Here is a 15,243-nt window from a genome sequence, read left to right as displayed (position 1 = left end):
CAAGGGAAAAACCTGTGCGCTTCATGTCTCTTACGTGCTAAGGGCCTTTCCTTGAATTACACGCTGACATGCTGTTTTTTTCACATGCCAAATCACTCCGTATCAAGCTGGCCACGTGAGAACACACGGAAGACCACACTCCTGCCCAGAAGCCAATTTTCCTGCCCCCCAGAGCCCCGAGCCAACTCCCACCAGCCATCTGCTGTTGCCTGCCTGCCTGCTGGCCACGTGACCTGCTATTTGGTGCCTGCACGTCAGCCATCTTCAGGGGTGCAGTTGCTGTGAGCACCCCTGCTGGAACAGAAGACTCCCAACTGCAGTTCCATCGCTCCACAGTCCAGCACCAGGACCCAGTTGCCCACCCACACCTGCCTCAGTGGTTGTCATGTCAGGGAAAACACCATCTGAGACCACTGGCAACCCCCAGCCAGAGAGGCAGAGGGCTGCCAGCTTCACAGCAGGAGAGGTTGGCATCCTGGTGGAGCAAGTCCTGGTGCATTATGATGCCCTCCTCGGAAGAACACGCGCTGACAAGGATGGACGGAGGAGGATCTGGATGGACATCGTGGTTGCCATCAACGTGGAGGGGGTGACAACCCGCGACCTACCACACATCCATAAGCGCTGGGAGGACTTCAGGTCCAGGGCCCTCAGGAAGGCCCGGCGCCTCTTGGACGCAGAGGATGCAGTGGGGTGCCGGGTCCACCTTACCAACGACCAGATGAGGGTCCTGGAATGCATACGCCCAGCGCTTCACCTCCAGGTCCTGAAGAGGCAGACCCGTCCAGAGTCGAGCGTTAAGTGTCCATGTGTACTGATTGGACGCAGTGCATGTTGAGGTGTGCCAGGAGTGTGCAGCTTGGACATTTGTCTGGAAAGGCCCATGTATGGATGTGTATGTGCAGGCACATAAGCCTGCTGCATGTGAGTCCAGTCATGTGTGATGCACATCAATGGTGTATGTGTTCCAAAGCATGATGCACAAATGCATATGGAGACGCAAACATGTTAGCATTTCTGTGTATGTACTATGCCAGGGTTGGGGTGTCAGCTAATACACAAAAGATGTTGGGGGATTAGACTGTAGGACCAAAACGAGCCCCCTAACTTTAGGAAAACCTAAAAAATATAAACTAAAGAGAAGGTCCACAGTATAGTATCACTAGGTCACGTGTCCACACCCGCTTAGTGGGAAGTGTGGATGGGGAAAAAACACACTAGTTCTCATATCCTCGATTGTACTTCGCTGTGGAGCACATCACAGTGAACAATGAATGCAGAGGCAGTATATATATAGCCAAATATTCAATTATCAATTTTATTAAACCTTCAATGGTAAAAATACATCATAAAAATGCCAACATGGCATAACTCATCTAGTACGAGTCTTTAACACAATCAATAAAAACAGTTTTTTGAGAATTTTACGACCAACCCACAACAGTGACAACTTAAAGTACACCGGGAAGAAAAAGGTGTATAACCCAAGTCCTACACAGACACAACGTATAGGGTTATAACATAAACAAATATATCTAGGTCTATTTGTTCATTCTAAAACAAACCACACTAATGGGGTTTGAAGAAAAGTAACACGACTAGATTGACTAATAAATTCTACGCTCTTTCGCTCCCATTCAACCCAACATATTTCATTCCTCACTCATTCCATACATACACAGTCAGGGGAAATTCGTCAGGGGTATGTACTTTAAAGCACGATGTGCCAAGTTTGATCGTCAATCGGGGCGTAACTATGCTCACCGCCATACAACTTGATTAATTCATCAGACCCTTTTTTTTTTTATCCTACACCTATTGGTCAAGAGACCATATTGGAAACTACGTGGACTGTGGCTTAACCAGACAACCAAAGCCAGTAGTTAATTGTTACAAAAAATATTGGTTTGTAATCAACTCGGGATATATTGTTTCTGAATCCCTCACAGATACAGCTAGTTCCTGTTGTTGTGATGAAATGCAAATTAACTTCCCACGAGGACAAGGGACACGTGACACCTGTAGAGAAACAAGGAGATAGAGCGACTAATCAATATGGTCCCTCACTCATAAGACTGTTACATTACAATGTCTAGGGAGCTGATCAATGCTCCAAACTTGTCTATTCATCGGGGCTGTTCAGACAAAAGCAGGACTCCTTATGATTGAAAAATAGCAAGCCTTCATATAGAGAAGGGCACGCTTAAAAACAACCTACTCCCCTCAGAGCAGTACAGAGAAGAAAGAAAGAAAGGCAGAGCTCCCTTGATGGGCAACCTATGACAGGTTAAATACAACTAAATCGTAAAAAGCTCTTACCAAATGGTAGCTTACACCATAATTAGACACAGCAAAGGTTTTTGTGGAGTGTCTAGCAGGATTGGAGCTCTCACTGCCACGGTTCTAGAAGATTCCACTATGATGTACTGAAAGCCACCTGCCGGAAAATATACAGGTTGGGGTGTGACACATGGATGCTGGTTCCACCTTCATGTATGTGCACGGTGTACATGTGCGTGTGTGTGTGTTTGACAAGTGTGCGACTGTGATACGCCATGGATGCATGTGACACAGACATGTAGGAAGCCGATTGGCAGATGTGACATAGTTGCCAATGATTGCACTGTGACAAGTGGTGGAGATGTACAGATGCATGTCTGTCTGGTGGCGTGTGTGCATGTGTTCGGCACACTTGCTTGTGACATCAGGCTAACCTTCGGATGTTCATGCTGTTGTGTGTGTATGGATGTTGCTGCCTGCTGCACCATTCCTGTTAATGTGTGCATGTGTGTGGGTTCAAATGATGTGTGTTGAGGAGTGTGATGCCATCTGTGAAGTTTGACACTGCCACTCATGTGCAACTGTCATGTGTGTATCAGACCATTGTAAAGTTCCCTGATGCTTGTGTTCTATCTCTCCCTGTCTGCCGCGTCAACTGATGGAGAGGGCGGAGACAGTGCTGTGGAGCACAGCGGCAGGGATCCCACTGCAGCTGGAGATGCAAGGCCCAGCTCCCCTCCCGGGTAGTCATCTGTTCAGGGAGTGAGGAGTCTGGTGCCGCGTCCATGGCCGCAGCTGCCGAGGGAAGATCCAAGAGTCAGAGTTTGGAGGTGGACTCCTCAGCAGCAGTAGGGGCAGCTGAGCCCCCACAAGGGCCTATGGAGGAAGATGGCACAGAGTCATCCAGGTTGGTGGGGGGTTTGGTTGAGGAGGAGGCCGTGGAAGGCCACCAAACAGGGCCTGGAGCGGGGATTCCACTGGTACTAGTGGTGCAGTCCAGGGGCAGGGACAGGAGGCAGCACAGGCCACCGCGGAGGTGCCTGTGTGTAATCCTGTCCCTGATCCTGTGACTGCATCATCAGACACCAGCAGGGTTGCCTCCGTCCAGGCCTGTTTTCAGGGAGGGGATGCGCATACAACAACTGGCCTTCCTCTCCATGCAGATGTTGCAATCCGTGACCGTACTGAGCCTGTCCTAGCTGGGGTGGCGTTGCGCCAACGTGGTATTCGGGAGGATGTGCAGGGTTCTCCTCTGGACAATGCACGTCATTTCGAATACCTCTTTGGCCGTGTCGACCTACTAGGACAGGTCATCAGCACTGGTTTCATCCATGTGCTGGAACTTCTTGCGACCCCCTCCACAACTGAGCCCCCTATGCCCCAGTTGTCCTCCATGGCATCTTCCAGCCCAAGTATCACCTGGGCTCCCTGTGGAGCTGCCCTGAGCCAGAGGCCAGGCTGGTGGGGGACACATCCCTGCCACAGTCGGGAGTCGGAGGTCCAGCAGGGGTGACCACCCCACCAACTGGACCCCAGCAAGAGGAGGACGTGCAGGCATCAACAGACAGGGCACGTGCGCGGCAGCAGCAGGCTCAGGGTGGGAGCGAACATTGCTCTGGGCCATCAACATCCCAGGGGCGGGCATCGGCCGTCGGGCATGAGGACCCAGGATTGAAAGTGTCTTCCGTGTAGCAGCGGTTCAGCTAGCAAACAGATGAGGAGCGGCGGGGGGCGGAGAAGGCACGGCTCACAATGGTCAGTTATTATGTAGGATTTAGGTTAGGTTTCCTTTGGATTGTTGGGCTCATGGACCCTTTGATATTCATTTGTATATAGTTATGGACTTGGATTTACTTTATTTTTTGACCCATGGTGGAATACTTTGCTTTATTTGGAACTATGGATTTTGTTTAATGGACGGACGCATTGGAGCCGTTTCACTTTGGATTTTATTAGTTACAGCATTCATTTCTTTTTTCATTTTTGGACTTCCGGACTTGGATTATTTTTTTTTCTTCTTGTGTGCTTTTGTTTTATTAATTTAGTTTATTATTTAATACATTTTTTTCTCTACTTTACTTGTGTGGTCTTGTCTCATTCGTTTTGTGCATGTCACAATGTGGGTTTTTCTCAGTCATGTGTCGCCATTGTCTGGGTCTGAGGGACATGTATTCAGGGGCATGCTGGTTATTTGTTTTCTATCATGACATGGGGAATTCAATGTGGAGTGGATGGAATGCTTGGTTGAGTCGGGGCCTGCTGGCAGGTGCCCATCACTGGGGGTGTGGTGGGGGACATGTGTCAGGGCTCCAAAGTGCATGTTGACATGTGGCCTGCCTGCTGGGCATGCCCAGGGGTGATGGGCTGCCTGCGGGGCATGGTCTGGGGTGATGGGCTGCCTATGCGACATGGTCTGTGGTGATGGGATGCCTGCGGGGCATGGTCTGGGGTGGATGGGCTGCTTGCGTGTATTCTGGGGGTGCGCAAGGAGTTTTACATGCAATCGGCCTTGCGCAAGCGGGATACATGTATTCTGGGGACCGTGGGGAGTTTTAGACACGATCGGCATGGCACAAGCAGGATACGCATATTCTGGGGGTGCGTGGGTAGTTTTACATGTGATCGGCCTGACGGGAGCGTGGATCACGTATTCCGAGGTGTGCGTGGGAGGTTTACACGCGATTTGGCAGTGTGGGCCCTCCTGGATGTGGGCCTCCCCGCTCCCCATCGCCCGCAGACAGCCCATCACCCCTGGGCATGCCCCGTAGCCCATCCACCCTCCCCATGCCCCGCAGGCAGGCCTTCACCCCTGGACATGCCCCGCAGGCAGCCCATCACCCCTGGACATGCCCCGCAGCCCATTCACCCTCCCCATGCCCCGCAGGCAGGCCATCACCCCTGCGCATGTCCCACAGGCAGCCCATCACTGCTGGGCATGCCCCGTAGGCAGCCCATCACCCCAGACCATGGACCACAGGCAGCCCACACCACAGGGGTGACTTTTTTCATGCGATTTTGTTGGTGCGAGCGGGATACGCGTATTCCAAGGGGTGCGCGGGGAGTTTTCCACGCAATTTCACTGGTGCGAGTGGGGTACGCGTATACCGAGGGGTGCGTGGGGAGTTTTCCACGTGATTTTGCTGGTGCGAGCGGGGTACATGTATTCCGAGGGGTGTGCAGGGAGTTTTCCATGGGATTTCGCTGGTGCGAGCGGGGTACGCGTATACCGAGGGTTGCTCAGGGCATTTTCCATGCGATTTCGTTGGCGTGAGCAGGGTATGCGTATTTCAAGGGGCGCGAGGGGAGTTTTCCACGCGATTTCACTGGCGCGAGTGGGGTACGCATATACGAGGGGTGCGCAGGGAGTTTTCCACGCCATTTCTCTGGCTCGAGCAGGGATACACGTATTCTGAAGGGTGCGTGGCAGGGATACGCATATTCTGAAGGATGCGTGGGGAGTTTTGCATGTGATTTAGCTGGCATGTGAGGGCTGTGTGGCGTTTCTAGCGCATTTTCGTGGTTGGGGGCTGTATGCTGGTCCACTGGCCTTTGCGCCATGTAAGGGATTTGTACGATGTTTTTGGCGCATGGGGAGGGGTTGGGGGCGTAACTGGCGCTGATGCAGGTTCGCTGTGCCACTCTGCGCCACGGCTGGTTATGGATGTAAGTATCCATGAATACGCTGTGCCTGAAAATGGGATTTGGCGCACGCTCCCTCTCTGCGCCAGCTGCATGTGCTACTTCTGCACTAAATTCTATGAATTACCCCCTATGTCTGTTATAGTGCTTGCATTTGCTTTGAAAGCATCTTAATAGGAGACATGTGTATCTAATAAATCTTCTTCTTTTCTCCATGGTTTAAAAAGTTGTAGTAGAGACATGTAATACAGTTCTTTATGTTGAGGAGTTTTTAATGACAATTTCATATGATTAATTAAGCTTCATTTGGTAAGTTTCACTAGGCTGCCTTCACAATTTTTGACTTTGTATCTACCTTTCTTGTTATCTGGTTTAATATTATTTTGTATGTGAAGTTTTGGGCTACGTGGTATAGACATATGGTTTCCAAAGTGGTACTCCTCTTTGGGTAGTATGTGTCTAGTAAATTGTTTTTCAGAATGTCTTGGCTGTTGGGATCATTTTTGGCTATTGTTTCTATGTCTTCATATGATTTGAGAACTCTTTTTCTGGATTTAGCAGGACCAAGGCTTAGCCATACTATGTTTTCAGATTTCCCATACAAGGCAGTACCAGTTAAACAGTCTGCGGCTTCATAGCAGCCACATTCTCTATGGGAGAGCTTTTTCATGCCTAAGCTGTACAATTTCTGTGACAGTGTTTTGTCAGATGATATGTTGTCCCAGATGTCTTTGAGCTCTGTTTTTTCTGCTTTGGTTAAGTAGGCTGTGACATACCATGCAACTGCAGTGGAATTGTCTGCAATGTATTGCACACCTATATTTGCATTTCATAGGAGGGCAATGATTGCATTGTAATCATTGATGGACTTTGATCCTTCTGTTATTTTTATGCAGTATGCGTTTTTAGGTGATTTACCTTTGACACTATGTCTAACTAAAGACATGAAGTTGTTCACTTGACCTGTTGTTGAAACTCTTCTAGGGAAACCAAAGGAGCATTGGTGTAGTATTTCCCTTTGTTTTTATATTTGCACCGACAATACTTCCCACATTTGTGTCTTTGAAATTGTAAAATGTGTGCATGTAGGTCACTATGTGTAATTTGTGAAGGGATTTCACAAGTGACATATTTCCGAATAAATTGCAAAACAGTGGCATCACTGTCCTGACCAAATTTAGGAGCATCTTTAATCCACAAAAGCATGTGGATGTGTGGTGCTCCTCTGGCTTGGTATTCTTTTCTCCAAAAGAAGTGCTGCACTCCTCTGATGGGAGGCATTGTTTTACTACAAATGAAGTGTAGCATGGCAATAAAGCGATGATGGAAATATCTTAATACATTTACAGTATCTACAGAGCAGAGTTCTCCTGGTGTTTTTATATCTATATTTGTTTTGTTTTTGTTTGTTATGCATAGGAAATCATGCAAATATTCCCAGGCATATTCTTCACAACATAATGTCACAAACCATGTGGGTGGGCCACGGTATCTTATCATACACTGTACTTCTGCATGTCGTCGGAACTAGTATTCTTTTGTACCACACATGTTTGCTAAAAGGTTTGTAATGCTCGCCTGTAAAACTTCATCTTTTTCTTGCACTTTTTTTAGTAATTACGTAGCAGACATATTTAGAAAATTGGTACCTGATTTCAATGTGTGTGCAACTCCATAGCATAGAGTTGCTAGTTCACTTTCAAAGAGAATGTGGAATATGTATTCCATGTTTTGTCTGAATCTGGGGTCTTCAGAATACGTTTGTAAAGAGCAGTATTCTGATGCTGTTATTTGTGTGGGTCTTTCATCGTACCTTGCTCCTTTTCCAGTCGGAAAGAGAAGAGGGAAGGCTCGTGCTTCTACACTTTTTTCCCATATGCTGATTGGAGATCCTTTGGCTTGCCGCATTTGGTAAGTTTCTAGTGCATCATCTATGGTATTCATCATCTATGATGTCTTTAGAGTGCAATGGGTGAATTGTATAATGTTCTAAAATATTGGATTCTGTCGTAGGGTCTAGAAGTTGAAATTGGCCAGTTTATGATGAGTCTTGAATTATTTCGGTTGTTTCCCTCTGGTTTTCTTCAATGTATATTTCTTTGTAGTATTCATTGTTGACTTTTAGATATTGCAGGGCTTCTCTAACTTTATATAAGTCCACTAGTTGCTGCCAATTTCTTTTGTCTTTTGTAGATACGCCATTTACTAGGATTATCGAACATAGTTCTATTGGCCAACGGACTCCCAGAATGTGAGTAACATTTTTTTGGAGATCTAATGGCAAATAAACTACTTTGCCACGAATGCCTTTTACTAATTCAGAGGGAGGTAGTTTTGTTGTTTTTGGTTGAAGGCGTATTATTGCTTGAAATTGGTGCACTGTTTGAATTATAATGCTTTTATACAAGTTAAGTTGTTGCAGTGGTTTTGGTAGTGGGAATAACTCCAAGATATTAGTGATAGCACGTGAAGGTATTTGGTTGTTTTCAGGTTTTTCAGTGCAGTATCTGCAAAGTATTGAGGGGTTATTCATTTGTATTTGTTTTCTGCTATAAGATAGAGAGCCAATTGGAACGACTTGTAATCTTCATTGTCTTCTATTTTGTACATTATGTCTACAGTTTTTTTGCTATTTTATTTTAAAATGTTTTGCGACAATACACGCACACATGGTTTGGTACTTCAGAAGATGTGCTTTTAAACTTTAGTATTTCTTTTTTTGTATGTGTGTAGTAGATGGTTGTCATCTGTAAAGTTGTTGCCATTCTGTTAAAAATATTGAATTTTGTAAGTGGCTTTCACTTCCAAAATATTTTCTCTGGATGTGCTCTGTTTCTTTGAGTAGTTCTTTGGCTGTACCATGTAGAAGAATGTTATTTAAAATGGCCAGTGCTAAAGCAGGACTTTTGGCATAGTACAGTTTATGAACAATATTTCTTACAGTTGAATGGTGTGTTCCTATCGTTTTGATATGGTGGAAAATGTTTTTGAAGTAGGCCCAGAAATGCAGGCTAATGACTGTCCTTATACTCCTGTGTATTTGTGCACTGGACAGGATTCCAGAGTTTGTAATAGTTTTATTTTCAATTTGTCTTTGCCTTTCACATACTGATTGAGGAACTGGCGTAAAGATGTGAAAGATGTTTTGCCTATGTTACACATTGATGTGCACGGCCATTTGTAGACTGGACGTATTGGTTCAGTGGAATGGAGAGTTGATGCTAGGTTTGCTGGAGATATATGTTTGAGCAGCATTTCTTGTTCCACGATGGTATTATTAACCTTGTCATATCCTCATCCACTGCTATGTATGGCAATTGGGTTTGTTTGCTTTTGTTTGTATGCTTCTTCATTGAAATATGGTTCTATGCTGGTGGTGTGACTCCACTCATCTGCACAGATGTTTGCAAAGCTATCTTTGTTGATATTCCATTTGTTGAGAAGTCCTTGCTTTAGCAGTTAGTCTTCTTGGTGGTTTCATTCTGTTTAAAACTAATATAAATAATTTCCTTTTGAGAAGGATTGCACTGTCTATGAGAGTTTCCATGATTAGTTTTCTGTGGTAGGTTTTAAGGGTTCAGCATGATCCTGTTTTTATAAGGTTCTGAAGGACTCTGTGGTGGAACATTTTTTGTAAAATCGTTTTTCAGGTATGCTTATTTGTGGCTACATCAAGATTTATAGGTGCAGTGTTAGCACTAGTGATAGGTGCAGTCTTTTCAACAACTGTCCATTTAGTTTTACATTTTGAAAGATGAGTCAAAGTTTCTTCACTGCAAGCTGCTTCAGTGTTGCTTAATGACTGTATTAGCTGTTTTGATGTGCTCTATTTTTGCGTTGCTTTCTACGCAGTTGCTTTTTGGTAGGCATTCTTTGGTGTCTGTTGGAGAAAAAAAGAAAGTCTGGATTGGGACGTTGTGCAATGTATGTGTGCATTGTGCATGAGTGTCTGAATATGATGGTGCGCATGTATGTAGAGGTGTGTGATTGTTGAATGGGTGGTTACTTCAGGTTGGGAAGGCTATTCTCATATTAGTGTGTTACTATACTGCTGTTGAGATAACAATACAAAGTGTGCACCTGTTGAGGTGCAATTAGTAATACTGAATTTAATGCTGTAGGGTTGATGCAATTGTTTGTTTTACAATACTAGAATTTTACAGTGTTTGAGTAACAGTTACAACATTATGACAGAATTGCACTCTGTTGGATGCAAAGAGTAGGTTTCTTCTCGGTTCTGTCTTGTACTTCAGATGCTGCTGGTTTTCAGGAGGCTGGTCTTCACTGCAATTGTGAAAGAAGGAAGTTAGTACATATGTGTATTAATGTCACAGTAATTTCACTTGAAGAATAGATTAATTACATCTGCAAAAGGAATTCTTTCTAGAAAGAGGTACTGTATGTGTTAAATTGCATAGCTGTTTATATGAAAGGGGATTTTGGAGCATCAGCTTCATTGCTAAGGGGGTTAGTAAAATATTTTTAGGTGTGTTGTATGAGGTGTACTTTTGAAAGTATGTGTTGCTGTTGCACTGTTTAGTGTGATAATAGATTAATGGAAGTTGTAGTAGGGTGAGAAAAAAGCTTGGAAAATAATACAGATTGAAAGGGAGAATGTTTTTGTATATGTAATTCCATTAATATTTTTCTGCATAGATGGTTCCTACATGAGTGCTGGAAACCTTCATTCCTATTAGCACTGTTCTGAATGTACACTTGTATGTGTTTGCTTTTGCAAGCATGGCAAGTGTCAGGCACTCTGTTTAAATAAATGCATTTTATGTACTTGCAATGCTTTTGTAAGATAAAAGTTGGTTTCCTGTTTTGTGTGCATTCTAGGAATTTATAATAGTGTGTTAAGGGGTAGGTTGTTGTGAAAATGACAGAAGGAAATAAGAGAATTATAGGTTGGACATTGCAATGAGTGATATGGGTAAATTAAAATTTGGGTAGCAGACAGAGTAAGTGAACTTGATTATAGGAGATGGGAAAAATTAGAATACGCTTTTTTTGCAGATTATGCAGGGGGAATGGACAGTACCCTGTTCATATATATTTATAAAAGAGTTGCAAGTTTACTGTAAACAAAATGTTCATACCTGTGATTTGTATTGATGTATGTAGATGTAGTTGAATCTGGAAGGTGAAATCTTGAGTTTTACAGTAGTTTTAGCTGTAGATGCTTTATAATAACAGGGCACTTGTAGTCAAAGTGATGAAAAGTTCATGTAAAGTGCTGAATTGTGATGATAGAGTTAGATGTAGAGTTCTTTGATGTGATTGGTAGATGTGTGGATGTGTGTGTGACTCCTTTTGTGTATCCAATGAGAGAGTGGTGCAGACAGTGACGTGGAAAGGGAAATAGGGCTACCCCAGTGTAGCGGGGTCCGAGTACACCGTGGCTGTTCGCGGACAGGGCATCCCACATCCGGGGTTTCTCAGCAAATCCAGCCTGGAAAGGAGACTGTGGGGGTTAGCCAATCAGGTATTAAAGTTGTTCTTTGCAGGAAGAGAGGTTGTGTGTGTAGTAAAGATGGCAGAGGTGAAGGAAGTGAGGGTGTTGGTTGTTGGAGATATGTTTGTAAAAGGTTTGGATAGGTGTGCTATGTATAAACATAAGGCTGCCAGTTTTTGTTTTGAAGGAGTGGAGGTCAACTGTGCCTGGTTCCAATATGCAGGCAGTGGTTGGAGCTTGTAAGAGTTTCTCCATGTGGAACAGTGCAGATGTAGTGGTACTGCATTGGAGTGCTGTTCATTTGAGATACATCAGTGCTCTTAGTTTGTTGAGTGCTCTTGAAGACTTGGTTCAGGCAGTGATGGTGGGTGTTCCAAATGCCAAGGCGTTTTTTTCTGAAATGTTGCCTAGGGTAGTATGGGAGCAAAATGGTGCAAGGTGTTTGGTGAACAGAGGGATGTCTGCTTTCTTGATTAGAAGTGGTATGTTGTCTTGTAATAATGACAATATTGATTTTGTTAATGGTGACTATTTCAAAGCAGATGGCATATCTTTATCCATATTAGGAAATGCTATGTTATTTCAAAATATAAGGAATGCTTTACAAAGGATAATGTGAACACATCAGGAAGAAAATAAGTGAACAAAAAAAATGACAAAATTAAAAGTGTTTTTATAAGCACTTTCCAAAAAACAAATAAAGGCTAAATAAAGGCTCTTTTCAGAGCAACCATCAAGTGGAGTACACTATTTAAATTTTCATTCCTCACTCTCAGATTCAAGATCTGTCTGCGGAAGAAAGTTGGTAGAAAGTATGTTTCTTGAGAGGAGAGCAGATAGCTATGGCTGTGTCTTTCAGAAGGCAGATTGTCTCGATTTTGGTTGACTCGTGGATAAATTGGTTGGAGGTGCATGCAGATCGCTGTGGAGTGGCTGCAGATCTTGGATTCCCTCATGAGATTGTGCACTGGCATGGAGCGCGCGGAATGAAGTGGTTAGATTTGGTTCCTCTTTGTGCCACTTTGATGACACACTGCCATCCGGACATTATTATTATTCATTGTGGAGGGAACAGTTTAGGACATGCCTCTGGAATCTCCTTGCAATTTGCAATGAAAGAAGGACTTGGGAAAGTCATGGACATGTTTCCAAACTCCCAAGTCATTTTTTCCCATATTGCGCAGAGACAAATTCCAGCTCTTCTCCTGTATTAGGTCCTCCTGGCTTTTGGGTATTGAATTTAATTTTCAGTTTGGATTCCAACTGTCTCAGATATCTCTCCCTATTACGTTTTCTCTGATGTTCAGGGATATGAGCCAGAGCAGTATATCTTAACAGGAAGGCATTGCTGCAATGCTTTTCTTCAAAATGTATCACCAAGGGATGGTTGCTATCTTTATTTTTGATGGCTCTAGAATCCTGCAATATCCTTATTTTAAGGGGGCAGATGGTAGATCTAATGTACATGAGATTGCATGGATATAGTGTCGCATAGACCACACATCTGGTGGTGCATTTGATAGACTTCTTGATTTCCCAAATGGGTCTATTTTCTAGGCCATATCTAATCTAATATTCTGTTATGGCCTGACTACAGATTTTACATTTAAGACATTTGTGGAAACTCCTTTTAGCTATCATCCATTGCTTTCCTCTGTTTTTAAAGGAATTACTCAGTGCTATAAATTCCTTTATTGATTTTGTTTAAGAGAAGGTCATTTTGGGATAGGGTCCCACATAAATAGCTAGATCTTTGTCAGCCTGCAATATAGGCCAGTGTTTATTGAGGATAGACCGGAGTTGGCCTGCTTTTGTAGAAAATGGAGTAATGAATCTCACTGTGTCCCTTTCTATGTCTTCTTTCTTCGTTTTGCTGGAATCTTGTAACATCTCCACTCTTTTTGTCCCACCAGTTTTGCAAAGGGCCACATTTATGTCTCTATCCTCATAGCCCCTTGCTTTAAACCTGGTGGTAATATGTCTGGATTATTCTTGGAAATCCACAGTCCTAGAGCAATTTCTTTTCACTCGCAAGAGTTCTGGAAATGTAATACTTCTAATCAAAGCCTTAGGATGGTGGCTCTTCGCATGCAACATGTATTTGGAAGCTGTTGGTTTTCTGTAGAGTTTACTTTGTAATAGGCCCTTTTCCAGGAACAAAATCACATCGAGAAAGATCAACTCTTCTTTGCTCTTGGTCATCATTAGATGTAGATTGGCGGGATTCACATTCAGTTCTGTTATATACTCTTCCAGTTGTTGTTGTGAGCCTTTCCAGATAATAAATACGTTGTCAAGAAAATGATACCAGCAGATGATATGTACCACATGATGATCATATTTTTCCACCCAGACTATTGTAAGTTCCCACCATCCCATTTAGAGGTTTGCATATGTGGGTCCTACACATAAGTCCATGGCTGTACCACATTTCTGCCTGTAAAGTTTCTCCTCAAATAGAAAGATGTAATGTTCTCGGCAGAACTGGAGCAGTATTATGATGAGCGTATTATGCTGTTTATAAATAACTGATTTACTGTCCCGAAAATGTTTGCAGGCCTTGAGTCCACCCTCATGTTTAATACTAGTGTATAGGGATGTAACATCTAGGGATTCCATGATGTATTCGTCATCCCATGGCTTCCCCTTCACTTAGTTGAGTAGATCACCTGTATCTCTGATGTAGGAATATTATACTAAGACATTGCAATAAATCGGATGAGGTAGGATAAGTAAACTTGGAGACAAAGAGAATATAGGTTGGGAAAATTGAACTTGGAGAACACGGGATAGAAAACAATCACACAGGTGGAAACACTAGAACTTTAAAAATAATATTTTTCATGTTTTGCAACATTGGGCCTCATTACGACCCAGGCGGTAAGTTACCGCCTGGGTCGTACCTTTACCACCATGGCGTAAACTACATTTGGCGTAAACTACGTTTACGCCATGGTGGTTGGCGGACTTACCGCCCCATTCCGAGGTTGGCGGGGCGGTGAGTCCCCAATCCCCATTTACCCTTCCCCATTCCCATTTTTGCCCCATAGGGCATAATGGGAGTGGGGAAGGGGTTAATTACGCCACCGTAAATTACGGTGGCGTAATTAACATCAAGGTCCCTTAGCGCCATGGATTTTAACACCTGCTAAAAGCAGGTGTTAAAAGCTCCATGGCGCTAAGGGACCTCGGAATCAGGCGGTAAGGGTCGGCGCTGTTTACCCCGCCGTAAACCCCTTACCGCCTGAGTCGTAATGAGGCCCATTGTCTTTTTCACCCAACAAAAAACAACCTCCAAGAAGACCACTGCGGATAGTTGGAAATATTTCAAGATGAAAGAACACTGTTAAAAAAAATGGATGAGTTCCTATTCAAAATGCAAAAAGACACTAAGACGTGGGCCTTCAAATGTTCCATTTCAAAGCTTGGAAACATCCAGTTTCAGTACGATGCCACTGACAGTGAATGAACCCTCAACTTCTGCAGCATTGTCAGTCCAACATGTTCCAATTGTACTGGCTCCCAAAGTTTCAGTTTTGGGAGTGATGTGCTGCAAAGGGCTCCCGAGAGATGCCACACTAACCCATTGGGAAATGAGTCTTGCCAAACATGATGTACAAAGCCATCACTAAATCACTTTCACATTTGGGGTACAATAAAAGTATAAAACTGGTTACTATAATCAATGAACATACATATAGAAACTGGGTGAGAACAAACAGGGGACATTATGCTAAAAAGTTACAACAGAGTGAATGGGGTAGGTAAAGTAAACATAGAAAACAAGAGAGGATGAGGTAGGTTAAGTTAACATGCAGAACAAGAGATGATGGGGTAGGTTAAGTAAACTTGGACAACATGGGTAGAAA

The sequence above is a fragment of the Ambystoma mexicanum genome, chromosome 6p, assembly GCF_040938575.1.
Source record: "Ambystoma mexicanum isolate Mex_15411 chromosome 6p, UKY_AmexF1_1, whole genome shotgun sequence".
Taxonomy (NCBI): Eukaryota; Metazoa; Chordata; class Amphibia; order Caudata; family Ambystomatidae; genus Ambystoma; species Ambystoma mexicanum.
Note: the sequence above shows the minus strand (reverse complement) of the source record.